General features: G+C 35.7%; 1 protein-coding gene across 5 annotated transcripts in view; it reads right to left on the reverse strand.

The window, feature by feature from the left end:
• RGS6 (regulator of G protein signaling 6) overlaps positions 1–24,920 on the reverse strand; it is a 684,015-nt gene that overhangs the window by 609,579 nt on the left and 49,516 nt on the right. For 3 of the 5 annotated variants that reach the window (XM_074235808.1, XM_074235802.1, XM_074235801.1), the window contains exon 1: positions 24,466–24,890. The exons of the other annotated variants lie outside the window; for them this stretch is intronic. The gene's annotated coding sequence lies outside the window, so the exon portion shown is untranslated. Of the gene's footprint in view, positions 1–24,465; positions 24,891–24,920 lie in introns of those variants that run through there. 5 annotated transcript variants of the gene reach the window in all.

Here is a 24,920-nt window from a genome sequence, read left to right on the forward strand (position 1 = left end):
TCATTTCTCAAGCATCCACTGTGTACCAATCCTGGGGAAGAATGCAAGGGGGGGGGGGGGCATACACAAAATGTTATAGTCCCTACCCTTGAGAAATATGTATTCCGATAGACAGAGATGTGACATGATGATTTTTTTTTTGTTCTGGAAAACTCAAAGGAACAGTAAAGAAAGAGTAGAAAAACTGAGCCAAACAGGGTTAAGTGATTTGCTCAGGTTCACAGATCTAGTAAGTGTTTGAGGTCAAATTTGAACTCAGGTCTTCCTAACTCCTGCACTCTATGTACTACCCCACCTAGCTTTCTCATTTTAAGGAGTTATTTTCCAAAGGTCTCATTTTAGGTGAGAGGGAAAAATAGAGTAATAGCAAGGTGTATGACAAGATGGCCAGGATAGGCATCTAGATAGCATATGAACATGGTCTGACATGAAGGCAATTCAGCCTGCTTTCCTCCTCCTGTTTAACTATCTGCCTCACACCCATTTCTATCGCCTGTTCCACACATAGATAGATATGCTTTATGCTATTTATTGTCTATCTAAATGCTTCCTATGAGCCTGGCAATAGATATTTTTCAACCATTTGGTTGATACTATGTGGTTAAGTTAAATTCTCTTGAATGATAACCGATATCATCAAGGAGATTCTATATGTTAAGGCTTGATAGAATCAGCATAATGTCATTCACAAATATGGGAACATTTAGAAACCTCACAATCCACAAGGTATCTCCCCTTTGAGTGGCAGACATCTGTGATAAACATGCATATGGCTTGTCTGATAACAATCAAAATCAAAGTTCTCTTTGATATAGTTTACAGTCAAACTTGAATAATTTCAATGCATGGAAGGTAGCCTTTATGGCAGCATTTTACTATACTTAATAAAACTTTCTTAAAAATCAACGAAAACAAATACAGTGAGATCTTGTATTATTTATAGCTTTCAGTTGTGTGATACTAAAGATGCGGTTTACTGCAGAATATTGCTTGTGGAACTCTATTCCCTACCCATTCCATCATTGAGAATATCCTCAATATAGCAGAGATGACACTCATAAAAATATAAATGAAACAGGAGAAATATAGGTCAATGGTTACTGAAGTTCCCTCAAGAATCTTTTTTATATTAATAAGGTCTAAAAAAAAGTTTTCCCTTATGTTTAGTATCTTCACCTTGTTTAGGTATCTAGTTAATCAACTCCCTAATGCCTTCACAGTTATATTGCCTCCAGCATGGATCTTCTCTATATATACTTGGTCTAATCCTGCTGCTTTTATCATCACTTTAATGTTATTTTTACCTTTTTTGAGGTAAAAAAAAAAAATTCACAATGTTAATGTTAAAATGTAGTGGTTCTATTTATTCCTCTTAATGAAGAGTTGGTTACTAAAATATTTACAGATTTTTTTTCACTGTTCCTTCTCCATTATCCACCTAAAATTATTTCCCTCAGAATAATTTTCCAACTTAGTAGGATCTCTCACCAAACTTTCTAGTAAATAGAAAGCTCTTCTTTGGTTCAAACCCTGAACAATATCAGCTGGCTGATACAGCCCCAAAATAAAAAACTAACATGCAAGATATTTCACTATCAAGAGCACCACAGCAATTAGGCTTTTCTGCTGACAGACATGGTTTATAAAGTTTGATACATGGGCTGGGGGACGGGATAAGAATAATGACCTATCTCTTTAGTTTTTCTTTTAGTCTTCATTAAATGCATTTTCATGCTAAACTAAAGAGGATCTTGAAATGTCTAAATCTAGTTACCTCTAACAAAGGTCTAAGATATTTTCCCAGAGGTAGGAAAAAAAATGGAAAATCAGCCTGGGTATATCCAGTCCAGGTTTGGTTAGCTGCCTGTCTAAAAATTGTCAGCTTGCTCTCAAAGAAGTTCTAACTTTTAATAACCTCACCAGATCTAAACTGAGAGGACCTGCAAGATAGTTTTAGTGAGATAAAACCTGGACTATACCTCCAGATGGGCCTGGATTCAAATCCCTTTTCTGAGACTCACCATTTTGTGTAAGTCACCTAGACTCTAAATCTCCACTTTCTCACTTGTGAATTGAGAAGGTTGGACTAGGTGGTTTCTGAAATTCATCAATCTTTTATATTTACATATATTTTAACCTTTATATCTATTATTATATAATATCTGACCAGCATAATACCCTTCAGAGGATACCTTGTCTAGTAGCCTCAACAAAACTATAGAGGACCAACAAAGCAGCCTGTTCCTTGAAGATGCCACTCTTCATAGGGAGCAAACAGTGAGAGCCGAGATAATAAGAGTACATGGAGAAAAAGTGGTTCTGCAACTACATATATATCTGTGATGTGTGAGCCCTGCAGTGTATATATTTTACTTACTCTGCTATTTTGTTAAATAGCTTTGATTATAAACTATATTTTCTGATTGACTGAAAAAATTAAAATCAATGTCTGCCTCATAAGCTATACTTTTGAGTGACTATGGATATGCAGTGTTCCTTAAGCCTGGGTTTATTCTTGTGACCTTACATATGAGAGGATAGTGCCTATATATATAGATAGATAGATAGATAGATAGATAGATAGATATATCTATATATGTATATATGTATACATATATATATGTGGATGTGTATTAAGATTGTGTGTACATGTGCATGTGGAAGCATGTATATACATACACGCATGCAGTATGTGTGTGTATATATATGTAAATTGGGGCAGCTAGATAGGTTATAGGGGAGAGAGAGAGAGAGAGTCTTGACTGGAATCAGGAAGCCCTGAGTTCAAATGAGGTCTCAGATATTTGCTAGCTGTGTGATCCTGGGCCAGTCATTTAGCCCTGTTTACCTGTTTCCTCATCTGTAAAATGTAAAATGGGGAAGGAAATGGTAAAGTACTTCAATAACTTTGCTGAGAAAACCCCAGATTGAGTCACAAAGAATCAGACATAACTAAAACATCTGAATAATAACAATAAAGCATATAAATCAATAATTCTATTTTTCTGAATCTATACTTTCTGTTTTTACCTGAATCAATTTGGTGCTGAATCGGTTTTTATGTATAAAATTATGAGTTAGCATAAAGAGACTAAAATTTCTTCCTAGTTCATTTGGAAACTTAAACACAGTAGCATTTATGTATTAAGCATTGAAGAAGAAAAAAATATACTTGAAGATGTTTTTAAAGTTATTTCAACTCAAACCAACATTTATTAAGTACCTATTGTAAACAAAGCCTCATGTCTCTATCCATTCTAATCCATCATCCATTAGGCTGACAGAGTGATTTTCTGAAAGCAAAGATCTGACTAAATCATTGCTCCTATTCAGTAAAGCCCCTTGGTTTTTCTATTAATTTCAAGATCGCCTGTCAAGTCCTATGGCATTTGCAGCACTTCACAACCTGGCCCCTTCCCACTTTTCCAATCTTCTTACACTTTGTTCCCCTCTAAACACCCTGTGATCCAACCACACAAGTCTATTTTCTCTTTTGTTTTGTTTTTTTGTATATGACACTCCATCATCTCTCTAATTAGCACCTTTGCCCTGACTCTGCCCTGTCTCAGATGTTCTCCTTCACCTCCATCTCTTAGCTTCCTTGGCTTCCTTCAAGTCTCAGCTCAAACTGTCTTTTCTTTAGGAAGCTTTTCCCAATCCTCTGAGATTACTTTTCTGTATATTCTGCACACACACACACACACACACACACACACACACATATATATATATATATATATATATATACATACACACATATGTATGTATATGTATATAAAATATGTAGGTATAATATATTATATATTAAATGCATTGTATATAATGCATACATATACACATATATGTAAAATCATTCTATACATATACATATAAATCCTCTAATTTTGAAAGAAGATTAGTAAAATGAATTGTTTCCCACTTCTGGTACTGTAAAAGAATCCTGCAATTGGATTCACAAACTCAGGTTCAAATACCAGCTCTGTTACTGAGTGCCTGTATGACACTGGGCAAATCAGTCTACCTTTGTAGACCTTTGTGGTCTTCACTTCCTCATCTATATAACAGGAGTGTGTAGAAGATGGAATTAGGTTATGTCTAAATGCCTTCTTCCTCGATATCTATGAATTATAAACATTAGTTAACTGAAATGTCCTTTTTTTCAATGCACATAATGCTCCATTTCTGGTCTCCAGGCATTTGCTCTGGTTGTACCCCAAATCTAGAATGATTTTCCTCTTCTTCACTTCCTAACCTCCTTGGTTTCCTTCAACTGGAATGTTATTTTCATTAAGTAGTCTCTCCAGTCCTCCTTAATCTTAGTGTTCTCCCACTGAGACTCTCCCCAATATATCCTATATCCTATAGATGTCTATATATCTATATAGATATCTATATAGATATATATATCTTTGTGTGTATGTGTGTATGTGTGTATAGATTAGCTTGTACTTATTTGTTTGTATATTGCTTCCACTTGACTGTGAACTCATTAAAAGTAGGGACTATTTCTTTGACCATTTTTCGCATTCCCCCAGAATTTACTTACAGTGCCTAGCACATGGTAGGTACTTGGTGAGTGACTAATCTAAATTCTACAAGTTCCTTAAGGCCCAACTCAAATTTCACTCCTATGAAGTCTTCTTCGACCATCCATCCCACAGAGATCTCTCCCTTCCTCAAATTTATAGCATCTTGTCTATGCCACTCATTTCACAATTATGTGGAGGCATACTCCACCATAAGGTTGCCTTAAATAATGTCATTTAGCATCCCAAACACCAGTAAGAATGCCATTAGGGGGATTAGCCCAGCTTAGTACTCTGCCAATTTCACTATTAATACCCTCCCTACTCTTGACCACTCCTGGACATTCCCACCTGTCTCCATCCATCACAACTCACCATATGGTTTCCTGTACCCTTCCCAATATGCTGTGCTAAATATCCCATTTCTTCAGTCCCCAAGCTCCAACTTTACTGCTGTGGAACTGTCTTCTATAGCCTCATCACTTGACACAGTGTTTTCAAAGAACCAGATAAAAACAAGATGCCTTCTGACTTCTCCTATTTTATTGTTTTACTTAATTTTTATATAATTACTTTAATATTCATGTGTTAATATTCAGCTTTCCTAATGAATGAGTCTGTAAAGTTCTTGATGGCAGGGATCATGTCACAAACAACCTTGTGTCTCCCACAATATTTAGCTTAATGTCAGATAGATGAGAGTAAGAAAGCATAAAAGACAGTTCTTTGATGGGCACAATCACATTGGAAGGGAATCGTCTATCTCTCCGAGAGTTCTGGCTCTAAAAAGTGAGCCCCAGGAGAAAAGCACCATTCAATGAAACACTAGAGATGGCAATAAAGGGATCATTATGCCCCACAGGTCTATAGGACTATAAAGGTAAAACTTGGAGACACAAAGGAAAGAATGTGTCCAATTTGGGCAGCTAGGTGACACAGTAGATAGAGCACTGGCCCTGGAGTCAGGAGTACCTGAGTTCAAATTTGACCTCAGACACTTAATAATTACCTGGCTGTGTGGCCTTGGGCAGGCCACTCAACCCCAGTGCCTTGCAAAAAAAAAAAAAGAATGTGCCCAATTCACCAAATGCTGGCATCCCTGACCAAAGTCTTGTTTGGTTGGTGCTAGAAATAGTTCTGGTAGAGACTCATATACCTATGAACTGGCTGTTACTCTCTACAAAGCCATAAACTAAAGTTGAGTGTTCAAAGTTTAGCATCCAAATCAAAGAAGGAAAAAAAAATATTAAATGATAATCACAAGACCCAAAGAAACCAAAATAAACAAGTTCTACAATATTCTATCTTCCCAGTCTCAGTTGCTCCCACCCATCAAGTAGAGACCTCAACAAATCTATTTCAAGGGGCAGCTAGGTATGACAGTGGATAGAGCACCAGCCCTGGAGTCAGGAGGATTTGAATTCAAATTTGACTACAGACTCTTAATAATTAATTACCTAGCTGTGTGACCTAGTCAAGTCACTTAACCCCATTGTCTTTCAAAAAAACCACAAAAAACTATTTCAAGAAATTAAACAGACCAAGAGAAAGCCATAGTCTGTCAGTCAGTGATCACATTTATCACATTAATGAATTTATCATACTGTATTCTGGTAACAAGAAGAGGATTTCAAACTTTTACACAGACCACAGATATACTTACTGAAGTTTTATTGAGCTCACATGAGTTCATGAAGTAAGGTAGAGAGTGGACTTTCAGTTAGAATGAATTGCTCATATTCTGAGACCAGGTACTTTTTTTTTAAAAGCTTTGTTTCTTTGACTAATATCATGGAAAAGGACTAAGAAATGCTTGGAATTAATGACTGGGAATTCAGTACATTGAGAATTTTGGCATCCAGAAGTAGTGATGGGTAGATTAGAAGTAAATGAAGGAAGAAACAGATGAAGACCATAAAACAAACCGACCCAAAAGAAACAGATGATACTATAAAACAAACCTACCTAGGTAAAGACCTGTGATTTCCTAGGCAAAAGGAACTATTGATATAGGAACTTCTTGTACTGATACATATGGGGAAACCTATCTGTGACTTATATTCTTGGAGGGCAGTGAGAATTGTGACATAAATTTGGTCGCATAGCAAGCAGAATGTCAGAAACACAACCCAAATTTGCCCTCTGTTCATTACACAATGCTATCTCTGAATATTTACTTATTCATTTCAGTCTTCCTGACTCTTGCTCCAGTGCCCTATTCACCTGAGTATATAATTTTGCTGTTGTTGTTTAGCTATTCTTCAGTCATGAATAATTCTGTGTGACCCCCTTTGGGTTTGTCTTGGCAGATACTGGGGTGGTTTGCTATTTCCTTCTCTAGGTCATTTTATAGATGAGGAAACTGAGGCAAGCAGGGTTAAATTACTTGCCCAGGGTCACACAGTAAGTGTCTGAAGCCAGATTTTAACTCAAGAATATGTCTGTCTGATCTCATGCCTGGCACTCGCTCCATAGTGCCATTTAGCTGCACCTAACTATAGAAAGATAGATAATATATACACACATGCATATGTATACACACACATATACAAATTAAATATATACACAGGTGTATATATATATATATATATTATATATATATATATTATATATATATTTGATATCTGATACATGTTTATAAAAAGCCATGTATATATTATATATATATATACAATATATACTGCAAAATAGTTAATTCTCTAAATTGTCTAAAGTTCTCTAAAATTGTTTTCATAAATAATTGCTAAATAGATAGACAGCTATAAAGATAGATGATAGATAGATAGAAAGGCAGATAGACAGGCAGATATAGAAGATAGATTAGATTAGATGGATGGATGGTTGTTTGGATGTATGGATTTATATCTTTTATAATAAAGATATAAATAAGGAATAGAATCATTAAAAAGCAAATAGATACAAAAAGAAACTCATAAAAAATTGAGAGTCCAAAAATAATAAAAAACACAAAGGAATGTTTAAGAATAAAGAATTCTTGGACTTCTGGCCAAGATGGCAGAGAGAAGACAGGCACTGTGTTAAGGTCTCCTGATCTTCCCTCATACATAATATGAAACAAACCTCTTAACAGAAATCCAAAATCTAGTAAGAGAAGCTAGGAGAAGAACATCTACCTCAAGGTTTGTCTTCTGGGATCATGGGTGAACCTGGGTGCAGAGGGTGAACTCTGGTGGGAGCACAGGACAGGGTGAGATCCTGAGAGAGGGACTGGCCTGATCCACCATGAGGGTGGGGGTCAACTGAGGAACAGAGGCATTGGTTGTGGCACTGACTGTCTGGAGCTTGGCAGCAGGGAAGGAGGGTGAGTTCCAGTGCGGGAGAGTTGCAGACATCAATCCCTGGGCTCATCTGATCTGGAAAAATTCAGAGTTCATGGGGGCGGCTAGGTGGCACAGAGCACCAGCCCTGGAGTCAGGAATACCTGAGTTCAAATCCAGCCTCAGACATCTAATAATTACCTAGCTGTGTGGCCTTGCTTGGGCAAGCCACTTAACCCCATTGCCTTGCCCAAAAACCCCAAAAAACTTAAAAAAAATTCAGAGTTCATACCTTCATTTCAGCTGAAGCCTCTTTCCAAAACAAACACAATTATAGCCCACTTCTAACCCAGGCTAAGGTGTGAGCAGCAGAATTCCCTCAGCTGTGAATAGAGAGAGCAATTACCTTGCCCTAGGGCAAAGCCCATCATTGTTCAAAGATAAAAATATTCAGCAGCTTCAACCACCCCCTCCAGGGCAAGGGAGAGGGCCTCAAATCAAGGTCACATACACTCCAGAAAAAAGCAACCAACACAGCCTACTGGCAAGCCCACTTGGAATTACTAAACCCAGTCAGTAAAGCCTCTAAGGATCTCAACACCAAACCTTTGTGAACCAGATCCTCCCCAGCATAAGGTCTTAGAAAAAGGAAAAAATGACATCAGAAAGGAGTGTCCATAGAAAAATTCCCATTAGAAAAAGATGCTACCTCAGAGAGACCTGAAGAGAATATGATCTGGTCTCCTGCACAGAAAGACTTCCTTGAAGAAAGCAGGAAGGAGTTTAAAAATCAATTGGAAAATTTGGGAGAGAAAATTAACACCTTGCAACACGAAAACAAATCTTTGGGAAAAATGACTGGATGAATACAAAAAGTAAATAAGTCTCTCAAAACCTCAATTGGTACAATGGAAAACTCTTACAAAAAATAGAATCAGTCAATTGGAAAAGGAATTGCAAAAGGTAAATGAAGAAAATTCTTCTCTAAAAAAAGAATGGAATCTGTGGAAACTAATGACTTCATGAGACAGCAAGAGTCTGTTAAACAAAAACAAAAAATAAAAAAGAAGAAATTGTAAAATACCTCATCAGCAAAACCAATGACCTCAAGAATAGATCAAGAAGATACAACCTGAGAATTATAGGACTTCATGAAAACACTGAAGATAAAATAAGCCTGGACTTAATATTACAGGATTTAGTGATGGAAACTACCTTTATATCATGAAACCAGAGAGCAAAATAGTTATTGAAAGAATACATCGATCGATCCCCTCCAGAAAGAGATCTTAAAATGAAAACAACAAGGAATGTAGTGGCCAAATTCCAGAACTATCAGATAAAAGAGAAAATCTTGCAAGCAGCCAGAAAGAAACAATTTAAACACCAAAGAGTCACATTAAGGATTACATAGGACCTGGCTGCATCAACATTAAAGGATGAAAGGGCCTGGAATGAGATATTCCAAAGAGCAAGGGAGCTAGGAATACCAGCCAAGAATCCACTATCCGACAAAGCTGAGCCTTCACTTCTAGAGGAAAAGATATACATTTAACGAAATGAGAGACTTGCAACATTTCTTGATGAAAAGACTAGAGCTAAATAGAAAACTTGGATATCAAACTGGAAATGCAAGAGATACATGAAAAGGTTAAAAAAAAAAGAGGGGGTAAAGGGAAAAAACCCCAACTATCCAATAAGATCAAACTAATTATATCCTCAACTGAGTAAAAGATTCTCATATCTCTTGAGAAGTATAATTCTACTAGAGAGAATATACTTAGTCAGAAGTGATGGACACTCATTACTTATCCATGAGACTGTCATCCAATAAGATGAAACTGGCTATATCCCTACCTGGTCTAAAGACTCTAATAACTCAAGAATTGTAACTCTATTAGAGAGAATATACTTAGCCAGAAGTGAAGGATACACAGGACTTTTCTGTGACTCTGACAGAATGATTTAAAAACAATAACTCCCTACAAAGGGGGACAGTAAGAAGACAGGAGGAAGGAGGAGATTGAATGGGGTAAATCTCATTACAATAAGAGGTACAAAAGACCTATTGAAATAGAGGGGAAGAAGGGAGGAGGTGTGAAGCACCTGAATCTTCTTCTCATCAGACTTGGCTTAAAGTTAACTTGCACACTCAGTTAAGGTAAGAAACTTATCTTACCTTTCAAATATTAAAAGGGGGAAAGGGAGTGGGGGATGGGGAGGAGGAGAGAAAGGGGAACTAAGAGAAGGAAGGGGAAAAAAGAAGGGGAAAAGGAAAAAGGGAAAGAAAGGGGAGGAGGGTTGATATAGAATGGCAAAAACATACTGAAGGTGGTGGTATTCAGAAAATGGATAAAGGGACAAAAGGGGGAAAATACAAACAGAGGGAAGATAGCATAGAGGGCAATAAAGGGTTAGTAATTATAACTTTGAATGTGAATGGGATGAACTCTTCTTTAAAATGTAACCAAATAGCACAGTGGATTAAAAACCAGAATCCTCCAATATGCTGCTTACAAGAAACTCATTTGAAGTAGAGATACAAATAGAGTAAAGGTAAAAGGTTGGAGAAAAATATATTTTGCTTCAGTTTAAATGAAAAAAGGAGGGGTAGCAATCCTTATCTCAGACAAAGTAGCTGCAAAAATAGATAGCATTAAAAGAGATAAGGAAGGAAACTATATTCTCCTAAAAGGTTCCATAGACAATAAAGTAGCTTCAATACTAAATATGTATACACCCAGTGGTATAGCATCCAAGTTCTTAGAAGAGAGGTTGAAAGAGCTACAGGAAGACATAGACAGCAAAACTCTGCTAGTGGGAGATCTCAACCTGCTATTCTCAGATTTAGATAAATATAATCATAAAACAAACAAGAAGGAACTTAAGGAGGTAAATAGATTGTTAGAAAAACCTAAATATGATAGACTTATGGAGGAAATTGAATGGGGATAGAAAGGAATATACCTGTTTTTCTTCAGTATATGGCACTTACACAAAAATTGACCATGTACTAGGGCATAAAAGTCTAATGATCAATTGCAGAAAAGCAGAAATACTGAAGACATCTTTCTGAGATCATAATGTAATAAAAATCATATGCAATAATGAGCCAGGGAGATATAGACCCAAAACTAATTGGAAACTAAGTAAGCTCTTATTAAAAATGAGTGGATCAAACAACAAATTATAGAAATAATTAATTATTTCATCCTAGATAATGACAATAATGAAACAATACATGGGATTCACTCAAGGTGGCTATCAGGGGATATATTATATCTTTAAATGATTACATGAAAAAATTAGAGAAAGAGGAAATCAATAAACTAAATATGGAACTAAAAAATTAGAGAAAGAACAAATTAACCCCCCAATTAAATATCAAATTAGAAATTCTAAAAATTAAAGGAGAAATTAATAAAATTAAAAGCAAGAAAACAATTGAACTAATAATAAAACCAAGAATTTGTTTCATGAAAAAAAACAATAAAATTGATAAACTTTGAGTCAATTTGATTAAAAAAAAATAAAACCAAATTGCTAGTATCATAAATGAAAAAGGTGTACTCACCATCAATGAGGAGGAAATTAAAGCAATGATTCAGAGTTATTTTGTTCAACTCCATGCCAATAAATTTGACAATCTAATTGAAATGGAAGAATATTTGCAAAAATCTAAGTTGCCCAGGTTAAATGAAGAGAAAATTAAATACCTACACAACCCTATCTCAGAAAAAGAAATTCAAAAAGCCATTATTGAACTCCCTAAGAAAAAAATCTCCAGGGCCAGATGGATTTACAAGTGAATTCTATCAAACATTTAAGGAACAATTGGTTCCAATTCTATATAAACTCTTTCAAAAAACAGGGGAAGATGGAACTCTGCCTAACTCTTTCTATGACATCAATATGGTGCTGATCCCTAAATCAGGAAGAGTTGGAGCAGAAAGAAAATTATAGGCCTGTCACCCTGATGAATATAGATGCAAAAATCTTAAATATAATCTTAGCAAAATGATTACAACAAATTATCCTAAGGATAATGCACTATGACCAAGAAGGATTTATTCCAGGAATGCAGGGTTGGTTAAATATTAGAAAAACTGTTAGTATAATTAATTATATCAATAACAAACCTATCAGAAATCATAGGATTATATCAATAGATGCTGAAAAAGCTTTTGACAAAATATAGCACCCATTCCTACTAAAAACATTAGAGATTGTAGGAATAAATGGATTGTTCCTTAGAATAATAAGCAGTTTCTATCTGAAACCATCAACAAGCATTATATGCAACACAGATAGGCTAGAGGTATTCCCAGCTAGATCAGGGGTGAAACAAGGATGCCCACTATCACCACTACTATTCAATATTGTATTAGAAATATTAGTTTCAGCAATGAGAAGAAAAAGAAATTGAAGGAATTGGAATTGGGAAGAAAGAGACAAAACTCCACTCTTTGCAGATGACAGGATGGTATACCTATAGAATCTCACAAAATCATCTTAAAAACTACAAGAAATAACTAGCAACTTTAGCAAAGTCACAGGATATAAAATAAACCCTCATAAATCTTCAACATTTCTATATATGACTAGCAAGATACAGCAGAAAGAGCTAGAATGAGAAATTCTATTCAAAGTAACCTCAGACAATATAAAATACCTGGGAGTCTATCTGCCAAGGCAGAATCAAAAACTTTTTGCAAACAATTACAAAACACTTCTCACAAATAAAATCAGATTTAAATAACTGGGCTCATGGATAGGTCAAGTTAATATAATAAAATGACAATTCTACCAAAACTAAACTATCTGTTTAGTGCCTTGCCAATTAAAATTCCAAAAAATTAATGAGTTAGAAAAGGTTGTAAGTAAATTCATAAATAAAAAGTCATAAATAAAAAGTCAAGAATTTCCAGGGATTAAATGAAAAAAGTATAAAAGAAGGTGGCTTAGCCCTACCTGATCTAAAATTATATTATAAAGCATCAGCCATCAAAATTGTCTGGTTCTGGCTAAAAAACAGAGTGGTGGATTAGTGGAATAGACTAGGTACAATAGCAGGAAATGATTATAGTAATCTGCTGTTCAATAAACCCATAGAGTCCAGCTCTCTCTTTAATAAAACTGTTGGGAAAATTGGAAGTTTGTATGGAAGAAATTTAGATTAGACCAACACCTCACACCCTATTCCAAGATAAGATCAAAATGGATACAGGATTTATACATAAAAAAATTATTATAGGCAAACTAGAAGATCAAAGAGTAGTTTACCTGTCAGATCTATGGAAAGGGAAGCAGTTTATGACCAAGGAAGAGATGCAGGACATCATTAAAAACAAACTAGATAATTTTGATTACATTAAATTAAAAAGCTTTCACACAGACAAAACTACTGTATCAAAAAATACAAGATCAAAAGAAACATAGTAAATTGGGAAACAATTTTTACTACTATTGTTTCTGACAAAGTACTCATTTCTAAAATATACAGAGTCAAATTTCCAAAAAAATAAGCCATTCCCCAATTGACAAATGGTGAAAGGATATGCAAAGGCAATTTACAGCTGAGAAAAATCAAAGCAATCAATAGTCATATGAAAAATTGCTCTAAATCAATACTTATTAGAGAAATGCAAATTAAAGCATCTCTGAGGTACCACCTCACACCTCTCAGACTAGCCAACAAGACCAGAAAGGACAACGATCAATGTTTGCAAGGGATGTGGGAAATCTGGGACACTAATGCATTGTTGGTAGAACTGTGAACTAATCCAACCTTTCTGGATAGCAATTTGGAATTACGCCCAAAGGGAAACAAAAATGTGCCACTACTGGGTCTATACCCTGAAGAGATGATGGAAAAAGTGTAAAAACATCACTTGTACAAAAATATTCATAGCAGCCCTGTTTGTGGTGGCAAAAAATTGGAAATTAAATGAATGTCCTTCATTTGGGGAATGGCTTAACAAACTGTGGTATATGTATATCATGGTACACTATTGTTCTATTAGAAACCAGAAGGGATGAGAATTCAGGGAAGCCTGGAAGGATTTGCATGACCTGATGCTGAGTGAGATGAGCAGAACCAGAAAAACACTGTACACCCTAACAGCAACATGGGAGTGACAATCAATCTTGATGGACTTGCTCATTCCATCAGTGCAACAATCAGGGACAATTTTGGGCTATCTGTGATGCAGAATGCCATCTGTATCCAGAGAAAGAATTATGGAGTTTGAACAAAGACAAAAGACTATTACCTTAAAATTTAGGGGAAAAAATATTATCTTCTTATGTAATTTTGCTATTTCTTATACTTTATTTTTCTTTCTTAAGGATATGCTTTCTCTCTCATCACATTCAACTTAGATCAATATATATCATGGAAACAATGTAAAGACTAACAGATTGCTTTCTGTGGGGGTGAGGGGAGGGAAGCAAGATTAGGGGAAAAATTGTAAAGCTCAAAATAAACAAAATCTTTCTAAAAGAAAAATAAGGGGGACGGCTAGGTGGCGCAGTGGATAGAGCACTGGCCTTGGAGTCAGGAGTACCTGAGTTCAAATCCGACCTCAGACACTTAATAATTACCTAGCCGTATGGCCTTGGGCAAGCCACTTAACCCCATTGCCTTGAAAAAAAAAAAAACCAAAGAAAAAGAAGGAATTCCTAAAATCATGGAACCATTTTTTCTTCTACTCTAGACCTACTCATGACTACCTAGGAATACTGAATTATTTTTAAGGTACTGAATTTCCAGCCATTAGTTATAAGTGTTTCTCAGTGATCTGCCATGGCTCTGATCAAAGGAAAAAAGTTTAAATGACAAGTCTCTGATATGATCCCAAGAGGGAGTTGTTGCACCTAGGTATATCTCTTTGTGACTCATCAGCCCTCTCTCTGCAAATCAGCAATTCTCCCTTGTTTGCAGAGCCAATACTGAGTCTTCACATGCCAGAGGTGCATCTGATTTTCCCATTACTTTGTCTAAGTGCCCCTCTAGCAAGTCATCACTCCTTGGCTCTAAAGGGGAAAAAAACCCCAACCAACCTTTATTTTAGGCACAATCTATATTTTCCTTTTTGTGCTGCTCTGCATTATACTCAATAGTTTTTGTTTGTTTGTTTTCATCAAGATTGGGATGTGGCAAATGATATAGAACTGAAGACATTTTTCATTTCTTAGTCTATGAGGGGTACCCATAAAGAAGCAAGGGTTCCAATACCCATTCTTATTCTCTAATCACAAGGTTATTTTCCATATGGTCCTTGGAGAGAGTTGACAACATTGATACATATCTCTATCCATATTTCAGATTACAGAGTTTTACTGTGGCTTGGAATCCTATCAGGATCTTTACTCACTGCCAAGAAAATATCTACGTAAAAAAGATTAAAGACAAAAGGCACCATCATGAATTTAGGTGGACACCTACTGCTTTTTCTCCCAGTCAAGTTATTGCTACAAATTATGTTGCTTTTCCCTCCCACCCTGCCCACCCAACTTCTAAAGTAACTTCCCTTCAACAATACTAGGGAAAAAAAAAGAAACAGGCATTTATTTTGCCCTTAATTGATCAATTGTGTCTTATCACTGACAAAAATAAATAGAAATTTTGAACTATCACCTTATGCTATACTTTATATATTGTTACATTTTAGTTGCTTTCTAACATCTAAAATAAAATAAGTAAAACCAGAGCTATCCGTTCAAAAACCTGATTTCTTATTGATGGTAGCTGGAGCCCTGCTCATGGAATAAACAGACTTAAGAGATTAGGCTCTCCTGTAAACTTAAAAAACATTTATCCTGTGGTTAAAGAAAATCTACCTGCCAAAACCAAAAGAAATGTTCTACCAGTTGTGAAATTTGGGGCAGATCAACTCTCCTCTCTGGTCCCAATTTCATTATTTATAAAATGTGAGAAGTGGAAGATACATTCAAAAGTACTTTCCAGTTCTAATAAGCTACAAATAAAGATATAAAATTATATCCTCTACTCTAGCCATAGTCTTTACCTTCTCTACCCTTAACCCAACCAAAATTTGGGATTATACAACTGAGAGGGGTAGAGAAAGATTTGATAGATGAATGTTTGCCTAATTTCATCCAGGCCAGGTCTCCAGACCACCACCAAACTGCCTCTCTGAGGTAATTCTATCCTGGGTCAGCTTCCCTTTAGGTGTCTTCTCCTACTCAAGAAGTTCCCTGAAGGCAAGGATGCCTTGTTTCCTTGAATTTGTATCCCCAGCATTTAGTGTGAGTGCCTGACCCATAATAAGAATTTAATAAATCATCTATCTATATAGATCTTTCAATCGAGTCCTGAAGATTCTATGCTATCCTAAGGCAAACTTATGAATTGGAGGTAGACATTAAAGATAGATTCTTCCAGACCAAAGATTTTTAACCTTTTTTTTTGAATCACCAACATCTTTGGCAATCTAGTGAAGATTTTGCATCCTTTCTCATAATGTTTTTAAATGCATAAAGCAAAATGTACAAGATTACAAAAGAAAGCAGTTATTATTAAGATATAGTTATCAAAATATTTTTAAATGCACATATGGGGCAGCTAGGTGGTGCAGTGGATAGAGCACTGACCCTGGAGTCAGGAGGAACTGAGTTCAGCTCCAGCCTTAGACACTTGATAATTACCTAGCTGTGTGACCTTGGGCAAGTCACTTGACCCCATTGCCTTGCAAAAACATAAATAAAATATAAATAAATGCACATATGTCAAGTTAAGAGTTCTAGTTCTTGATTATTTTTATCAGGCAGAAGAAAATCTAAAGACTCTGACCTGGGCCTTCTCTTTTCTCTCTACAGTTCTATGTTTGTGAATCCCAAATCCATATATTCAACCCTAGGTTCTTTTTCCTGTGCTCTGGTTCCACATTATAAACTATCTAAATGTAATTTCAAAAATGATTTCCTGGAGACATCCTAAACTTGTCATGTACAAATTGTAATTATTGCTATTGTTATTATTTTTATTATTTTAAGGACTAGATCTCCCCATCTCACTCAAACTAGAAGTTCCTAGCTTGGAACAGGAGCTGTGACCTTCTTTTTTGACCTGGGCCAGTTTATCCCTCTTGGTGGTCCATCTTTCCTTGGAGTTCACCATATAAATGTCAAACTTTGGTTGGACACTCAATAACTTTAACCCATTGCAGTTCAAAACTACCAACTTCAAGAAATATACCAGCCTCAGCTTCCCAAATAGAAGTTTCATGGGATTACCATAAGCACCCCTGAATGTCCTCCAGAACTCATTATCTTTCCCCAAGAACTCTCCCTCCTGAAATTCCCTATTACTGTTAAAGGCATCACAATCCTATTCACCTAGATTTGCAACCAAACCTCAATTTCTTTCTCAACACTTCATTTTCTCTCACTTTATTTAATCAACTGAAAATTCTTGTTTCCCCTCTATTCAATTTCACCTGATTATGGCCCTTTCTCTCTATTCAGATACTACCCTACTTATCACCTCTTCCTTGAATTTTACTAAAACCTCTCCAAATTGGTCCCCCTACTTCAATTCTCTCTCCACCCCAATCCACCCTTTCTAGAACACAGATCTAACTATATCATTCTACTATTAAATAAACTCCATATTACTTCTAGAATGAAATACAAATGTTCTCTTTCTGATATTTGAAGTTCTCTACAACCAGTGCCCTCAATATCTTTCCAATCTTTGTACACATTATTCTCTTTATCACACTACAGTTTAGCCATAATGGACTACCTATGATTCCCCACACATGATGCTCTATTTCCTGTCTTTCTGTCTTTTCAGTGACTATGTGCCCACCTAGAGCGTATTCTCAGTCAACAACAGCCTCTTAGAGTCCATGGTTTCCTTCCAGACTCAATTCAAGCACCATCCACACACCATGGGATTTGAACTCTTTGCACTTGCTTAGGGTTCCACAAGCATGTTCATTTCTCTTGTTGCAGTGTACTGTCTTATAGACTTGTGATATTGTTTAGTTAATAACAGAAGCAAACATCAAGAACAGAAAAGGATTTCAAAGGATAACCCTTCTCCCCCAACCTAGAAGTAAATTCTTTTAGATTAGAAACTGTCTTTTCTAAGTTCTCAGTCTGGTGTATCTGTTGTTGTTCACTCATTTCAGTTTTATCTGACTTTGTGACCCATTTGGATTTTCTTGACAAAGAAACTGGAATGGTTTGCCATTTGCTTCTCCAGCTCATTTTACAATTGAGGAACCTGAGGCGAACAGGATGAGGTGATTTCCCAAGTAACACAAGTTGGTGAGAGTCTGAGGCCAAATTTGAACTCAGGATGATTGGTCTTTCCAACTCCAGACCCAGGCTTAGACTTGCTTGATCTTAGAATCTAAAAAAGTCTCTTCTCTTTAGAAAAAGTTTACAAGAAAATCTTGTCTTCAAATTAAAGAGCAAAATGTGTCAGTGCAAAGGACCTCTGGTTATTTTTGATGTCTTGCATATAGTAGATACTTACTAAATAAGTTAAAGCAACTTATATGGGGCAACACAATTGAAAGAATGTAAAGAAGATTCATCTTCCCAAATTCAAATCTGATCTCAGATATTGCCTAGCTGTGTAACTTTGGGCAAGTCATTTCACCCAACCACTTCAGTTCCTCATCTGTTAAATGGGTGGGGAAGAAAATGGCAAACCACTCCAGTATCTCTGCCAAGAAAACCCCAAAAGAGGACATAAAGAGTCAGACAGTTGAAACAAATGAATAACAACCTTGCATGAATTGACAAGATAGAGGAATGGGGTTTAAATTTGATTGACATCCATTAAAGTCCCCTAAGTCAAACCCATGTTTTAAATAAATAATAAACCATCAATTCTAATATTTGTGATTTTCCTTGGAGAAATTTCATTTACTTTCAAAATATAAGTATCATAATACATTTTGCTCCCCCCCCCCCCATAGATTAGTGGATTTCTAAGGAAGAAGCTCCTATTTCATCTATTTTCACTAAGGAATTTTATTGACTGCTGCCATAACTAATGATTCTAAATTGGATACAACACTGGGACTGGAATAAGGAAGATTCATTTTCCCGAATTCAAATTCAGCCTCAGACACTCACTAATTGTGACCCTAGGCCAGTGATGGGATTCAAATAAATTAACAACCAGTTCTCTGTCTTAATGACCATTTTAAGTATACAAAAAGATATACCAAAAAGTAGTTTAATATTTCATGCATTTAATACTCAAAAAAGAACAATAAGAGAGGTACACAAAACTCAATTATGTTATGTTACTCACTGAAAGCAAGCATATCCTTATGGAATGAAAGCAGCCACGTGACCACAGCAGTCAGTATTGGAACATATGCAGAACCAAAGCTCATTCTACCTATTCTAACTCTTATTTTTCTTCTTCTTCCATGGCATCTGAAATGGGTGATAAGATAACCCTTGAAGTCTGTATTTCTATTGGTTCATTGTGTCCCAACTCCCTATTGGTTTCACCATTCAGGGAACACTAGCACACTCATAATATGGGGGGAATTTTGAGTATAACACAAATGACAGCTTGTCATCCCCTGGTTGTTTGGCACTTTTTCTCTTTACATCATATGTTTGTTTACTGATGGAACAAAAATGAAGGAATTAAAATGTGGTATTTCATCAAAGATATGTTTTAAGAAATGAATAAAAAAGATTTTAAATAACAAATAAATAAATAAACGAATGAATGAATGAATAAATAAATAATTTTTTTTTTACCTATGGATGGAGTGAACATTACTATGGGCACTTAGAAAACACTATTGCGCAGATGAACATGAAAAAGAGTAAGGAATGTAAATTTGTGATTTTCACATTGGGCAGCTGCTCAGGCACCCAACCTTAGAGTGAACCATGACTACAAGTGTCATTTGAACATCCAGCTAACCAAACTTAATATAAAATTAGGTATTGGTGTCAACTATTACCCTTAGCTAGTCATTTACCTCTGTTAGCTTCAGTTTCCTCCTCAGTAAAATGAAGTTGAGAAGAAAATGGTAAACTACTCAATATCTTTGCCAAGAAAACTCCAAAATAAAGTCACAAAGAATTTGAGATAATTGAAATGATGGACCAACAAAAAGTTATTGATTTAGACAACTACCATTTAAGATGTCCTAACTTTACCACTCCTTTCTTACTAAGGGTTACTCAATCTAAAACAATAACAAATAGCAATTCATATTTATATAACTTTTGACAATTTCCAAAGAAGTTGACTCATAACCACCATGTAAGGCACACTGTCCAAAAATGATCATCCCTATTTTACAGCTTAAGACACCGAGACTCAGACAGACTGAGCAACTTTTCCATAGACTCACAACTAGTGTTAAGAGGCAAAGCTGAGATTTGAATTAGGAGCTAGAACTGGATTCCCTTCTGATTCCCAGTTCAATATTCTCCTTTCTCTTCAGAAATAAAAATAATAAATAATTATCCAATGTATATGTCTTAGGCTAGCAATAAGGAACCATAAAACACAATTTCTTGAGTCTGCAAGAAAAGAAAAAATAGTTGGAAGTAGTCATTTTCAGCAAACATTTGCCTAGGGAGTTAAGTAAAAGAACAGCCTTCAAGAACTCGCTTTAGAAAAAATATACCAAAATTCTATTAGTCCATCAGTCTCACTGCTGCCATTTAGAATGAGAAGGGCAATTTAAATCTAATCATATTTGTTTAGTATAAAACTAAGATAAACTAGTTCACTATTAATTAGCTTAATTTCCAGAGTAACCTTCCAACAGGCCAGTAAGGCACAAAGAGTATTAAATTAGGAATTAGAAGATTTGGATTCCTCTCTTCTTCTCTTCATTCACAAGTTGTGTGATCTTAGGTAAGTCATTTCACTTTTTCTATACAATTTTCTCTTCTGAGAAATAGAGGGCAGTTATGAGAATCAAATGAGATCATAACTATATGATATTTTGCAACAGCAAAGCAATAAATGTAAGCTATTATAATTCAGTGAAAATATTTTTGGAAGGGAAAAAAGTCCATTTCAACATTATTTAAATAAGATTTATTTTACCCCACTCAGAAATACATAAAGGATCATAGAATTCAGATGCAGAGAACATTCTAAAGATGATATTATCTATCACCTTCATTTTATAAAGGAGGGAAATGTCTCCAAAAAAGATCACTTGACTAGTAGGTATCCGAACTAAGGAATTTCCCTTGACTCTTCAGACTTTAATTCTAATTCTCTTTCCACTATATATGACACCTTTAAGAAAACAATTTCTTCTTGGGGAAATTCCCTGACATCCTTTAATCTGATACATATTTTTTTTTGGTAAAAGATGCGAAATTTTTATTCTCCCTTCAAATAAACTCAACAAATAATCATAGAATTCTGATTAACCAAAGCTAACTTGCCAGTTATATCTCCCAAAATATACTGGAAAGAGTACAGCATTGGAAGTTAGGAGAGGATTTGAATCCCAGTTTTGACACTTGACACTTGACTTGAGCTTGGGCAAGTCCCAGCCTCTCAAAATTAATTACTTCCCTTTTCTGTAAATATGGTTAGGCTGGATTATCTCTAAAGATCAGTTCCCTTCTAAATCCTTTGACATACTTTACAGTTGTAAGAGAAAACCTCTTTCTATATATTTTTGCACTTTACAAAAATCTTTCCTTACAACAATTCTGTCAAGTAAGTGGTAAAATTATTTATTACTTATCTCCTTTTTATGGAGAACTCTAAAATGATTTGTTCAGAATTACACTGGCTAAGTGGCTGTTTTGGGACCCAAAATCTACATCTTTAGATTCCAAATCTATCATGAGTCTACCCTGTTTCTCAGTTCTGTTTACAAGATGCTGAAACTTTGTAAAGTGGGAACATTTCACCCCACAAACAATTCAATAATTACATCATAACTCATGTTGAAGTTATGTTTAGTTGTCTTATTCCTACAGCATAAGGAACAAAGTGCCTACTGTAAATACAAAAATATGTCATATATCATAATAATGTTATAGATAGATAGATAGATAGATAGATAGATAGATAGATAGATAGATAGATAGATAATGTAATGTAAGGAAGAACACAAACTGTTTTCCAAGTTCATAATTGCCCCAAAGAAAGTATGACTGGGTACCTCAAAGGAAAACTCTAATTTTATACTATAAACCTGAGAGCATTCCTTTCCATCCCCTCTATCCCTAGTTATCCCTTGGATTAAAGATAAGTACAAGACACAAAGCTCTCAGTTCACATCTTTTGATGTTTTATCTTTATCCCAACCAAATATTTCAGAAATTCCTAGCAGAAAATTGTGAGGTTGGGTGACAGAAACACATAACCAGAAGAAAAACAGAAAGATTTGTAAAATTAATTATAACATTTTGACATGAAAGTTTGTGCCTGGAGAATAAGACATTCAAAATTATAGGATGTCATTTTAGCCAAGTCTTATTCTGTCTTTTTTTCCCCTTCCATATAACATATGGTTTATTTTAATATTTCTTTTACAAGGCAGTTTATCCAGACAAAGAAAAAAATAGGCAGTCCCTTCAAAAGATTTCTACTGAAAAAAAAGCCTTGTGGTAATTTTTCATTTGATATGACTATTTGTCACTCCAATACAAAACCAGCAGTATTTTACTAACAATTCTAGGGATGTTTCTTAAAAGAGATAATGCAGATAAATGACACCATGTAGCAAATTCTGTACTTTTTAGGGGAAGAAAAAACATGATAATCCCCTAATAAAACACATAAGAATAACTGAAACACCTAGAATTTATAGACAGCAAAAGATGAAAGGGTCCACATTTATTTTTTCCCTATTTTACCAATACATTTCTGAGGTTCCAATGCTTATGCTGTAATTTGTTATGATACTAACATCCCAACTCCTCAACAAAACTGATGATGAGTGGTTTGATCTACAGGCAACTTGTCTCCTCCAAACACATTCCAATAATCCATGTTGGTTTTAATCTTGTTCTCATCCTAAAATGGACCCCCCACAAAAGTATTCTCTTTGCTCAAATAACCATGCATAGAAAGAAAGCATAAATGAGTGCTCCTTAAGAAGCACCATACATGTGAAGATGTCTTTTTCCTTCTCATCTTAGCCCAAACCATCACCTACAATCCTGTGAAAAGTTGTTCGGGGACTTGTTCCATCAAGACTAAGATTATAGCCCCAAAAGTTCCCGTCCACATCATATTCACAAACTTTACTCTCAACCTATCAAATCCTTAATTCATTAAACTTGGAAGATTCAGGAAATAGCATCTGTAAAGAAATTATATGAACATTTCTTTAAAAAAACAAACACCACCAATATAAATACAAAGTTCAGAGCACACTATTATTATATGAACCTTTTTTTTTTACTATTGCTCATTCCTTTATGAGTGCAGCAAGCACTCAAGAGACATGTACAACAGTTTCTAAATCACGTCACTTTCAAATCCTGATTCTAATTCTCTACCATTTTCATGCCAGACTAGAACAACACTCAGGATAGAATGAGGCGAATAGTTTTCAATGTGTGGTTTACCTAATTCTGCCTATTAAATAAATCTTATTTATTAAAGACTACTGAATTTTTATTTATTAAAGTCAACTGGTTTATAAAACTACCTGCTAATCTATTTAGTTCCCAGTCACTAGTACATTCCAGGAAAGATTTTCAACATCTCAATACTTTGCTTATATTGCTTGGGAAATGCCACTACATCCAGACTAACTTCTTCCCCTGTCCTACTCAATTAAAAGCAAGATACTGCTGTTTTTCATTCTGAGCAAAATTACATTTTCTGGGTCACTTTCTTAGTCTCACAGGGCCAATTTCTGTGCAGTTTGACAAAAACAGTCAAAGAAGAGATTTAAATGCAACCGGTTTCCATTGTCATTGTTGCAAAAGGCAAGATGATCTGGGTCTTTTTCCACCTTGCAGTTTCCAAACAAATATACCTCCACAGACACTTCAGTCTGCACCTTCCTCCGCATGGGAAAAGACTCTTTGCTTTGCCCAAAACCCCAAAGGAGGAAGACCTGCCATGGGGGGGGGGGGGGGGGGAGGGAAAGATAAAGATTTAATGAATTCCTCTTTCTAATTACAAGTTTTTTACAATTTAACCACAGGTTTAAAAGGCTGAAAATGATCATCGAAAGTGTTTTCATTCAACATTTACAAAAATGTTATCTCTCCTCCCCTCCTCCTTCTCTGACAATGTATATAGTATATTATATATATATATATGTATATATGTATATATCAATATCTATCTGTCTAGATATCTAAATAAATAAATATATTAGCAAGTGTATACACACTCATATAAATAAAATCACTATGTATGTATACACACAGACAAATCCACGAATATATAGGAAGATCCACACAGGACAGACCCGCAACCCAGACTAGATATATCACCAATGCTTTCCTTTTGGCACACCTATGACTTACATGCATTGCCACCATAAGCACAGGCAAGTCTTTGAACACCTATTCATAACATAAAGTGCTTATACACGGAAGCTGAAGAGACAAACATGAATGGGAAGGGAGAGAAGGAACGCAGTTTTTAAGCACCTTTCCCCTACATGTTTCTCGCACATTTTTTTTGTCCCAACTACAATTACCTTAGCAACCAAAGAATTGTCTTTTATTTTCCCTTCTGCTTAAAAAAATAATTATTCTCCTCGGGGGCCAGCTCGAGCCATGGCAAAAAAAAAAAAAAAGAAAAGAAAAGAAAAGGAGAAAGCAAAAGGACCAAAGACTCCCGCAGTTGCTTTCCTGGGGGACAAGCGCGGCTCGTCTCCGGACTCTTCTCCAGATTTCTTTGCTCCTCTTCTTAGTTTCCTCGGACCCAACACCGGGACATCCCTCAGAGAAAAAGCCAAGAGGGGAAAAACTGCTGAAAAGCCGCCCCGGACAACATGGTCCTCTGCGCACCGGGACACAGTTGGGAGCTCCAAGCCCTTGTTTTGATTCGCTCTCCTGCTCTCTTAGCCTTCTTCCCCGGGTGCAGTTCGGGGATCCTCGGCAGCCCCCCAGAAGACGGAGGGATGGGGCGCCGGCGCCTCCGCCTCCGCCC

Source organism: Macrotis lagotis, chromosome 4 (genome assembly GCF_037893015.1).
Source record: "Macrotis lagotis isolate mMagLag1 chromosome 4, bilby.v1.9.chrom.fasta, whole genome shotgun sequence".
Taxonomy (NCBI): Eukaryota; Metazoa; Chordata; class Mammalia; order Peramelemorphia; family Peramelidae; genus Macrotis; species Macrotis lagotis.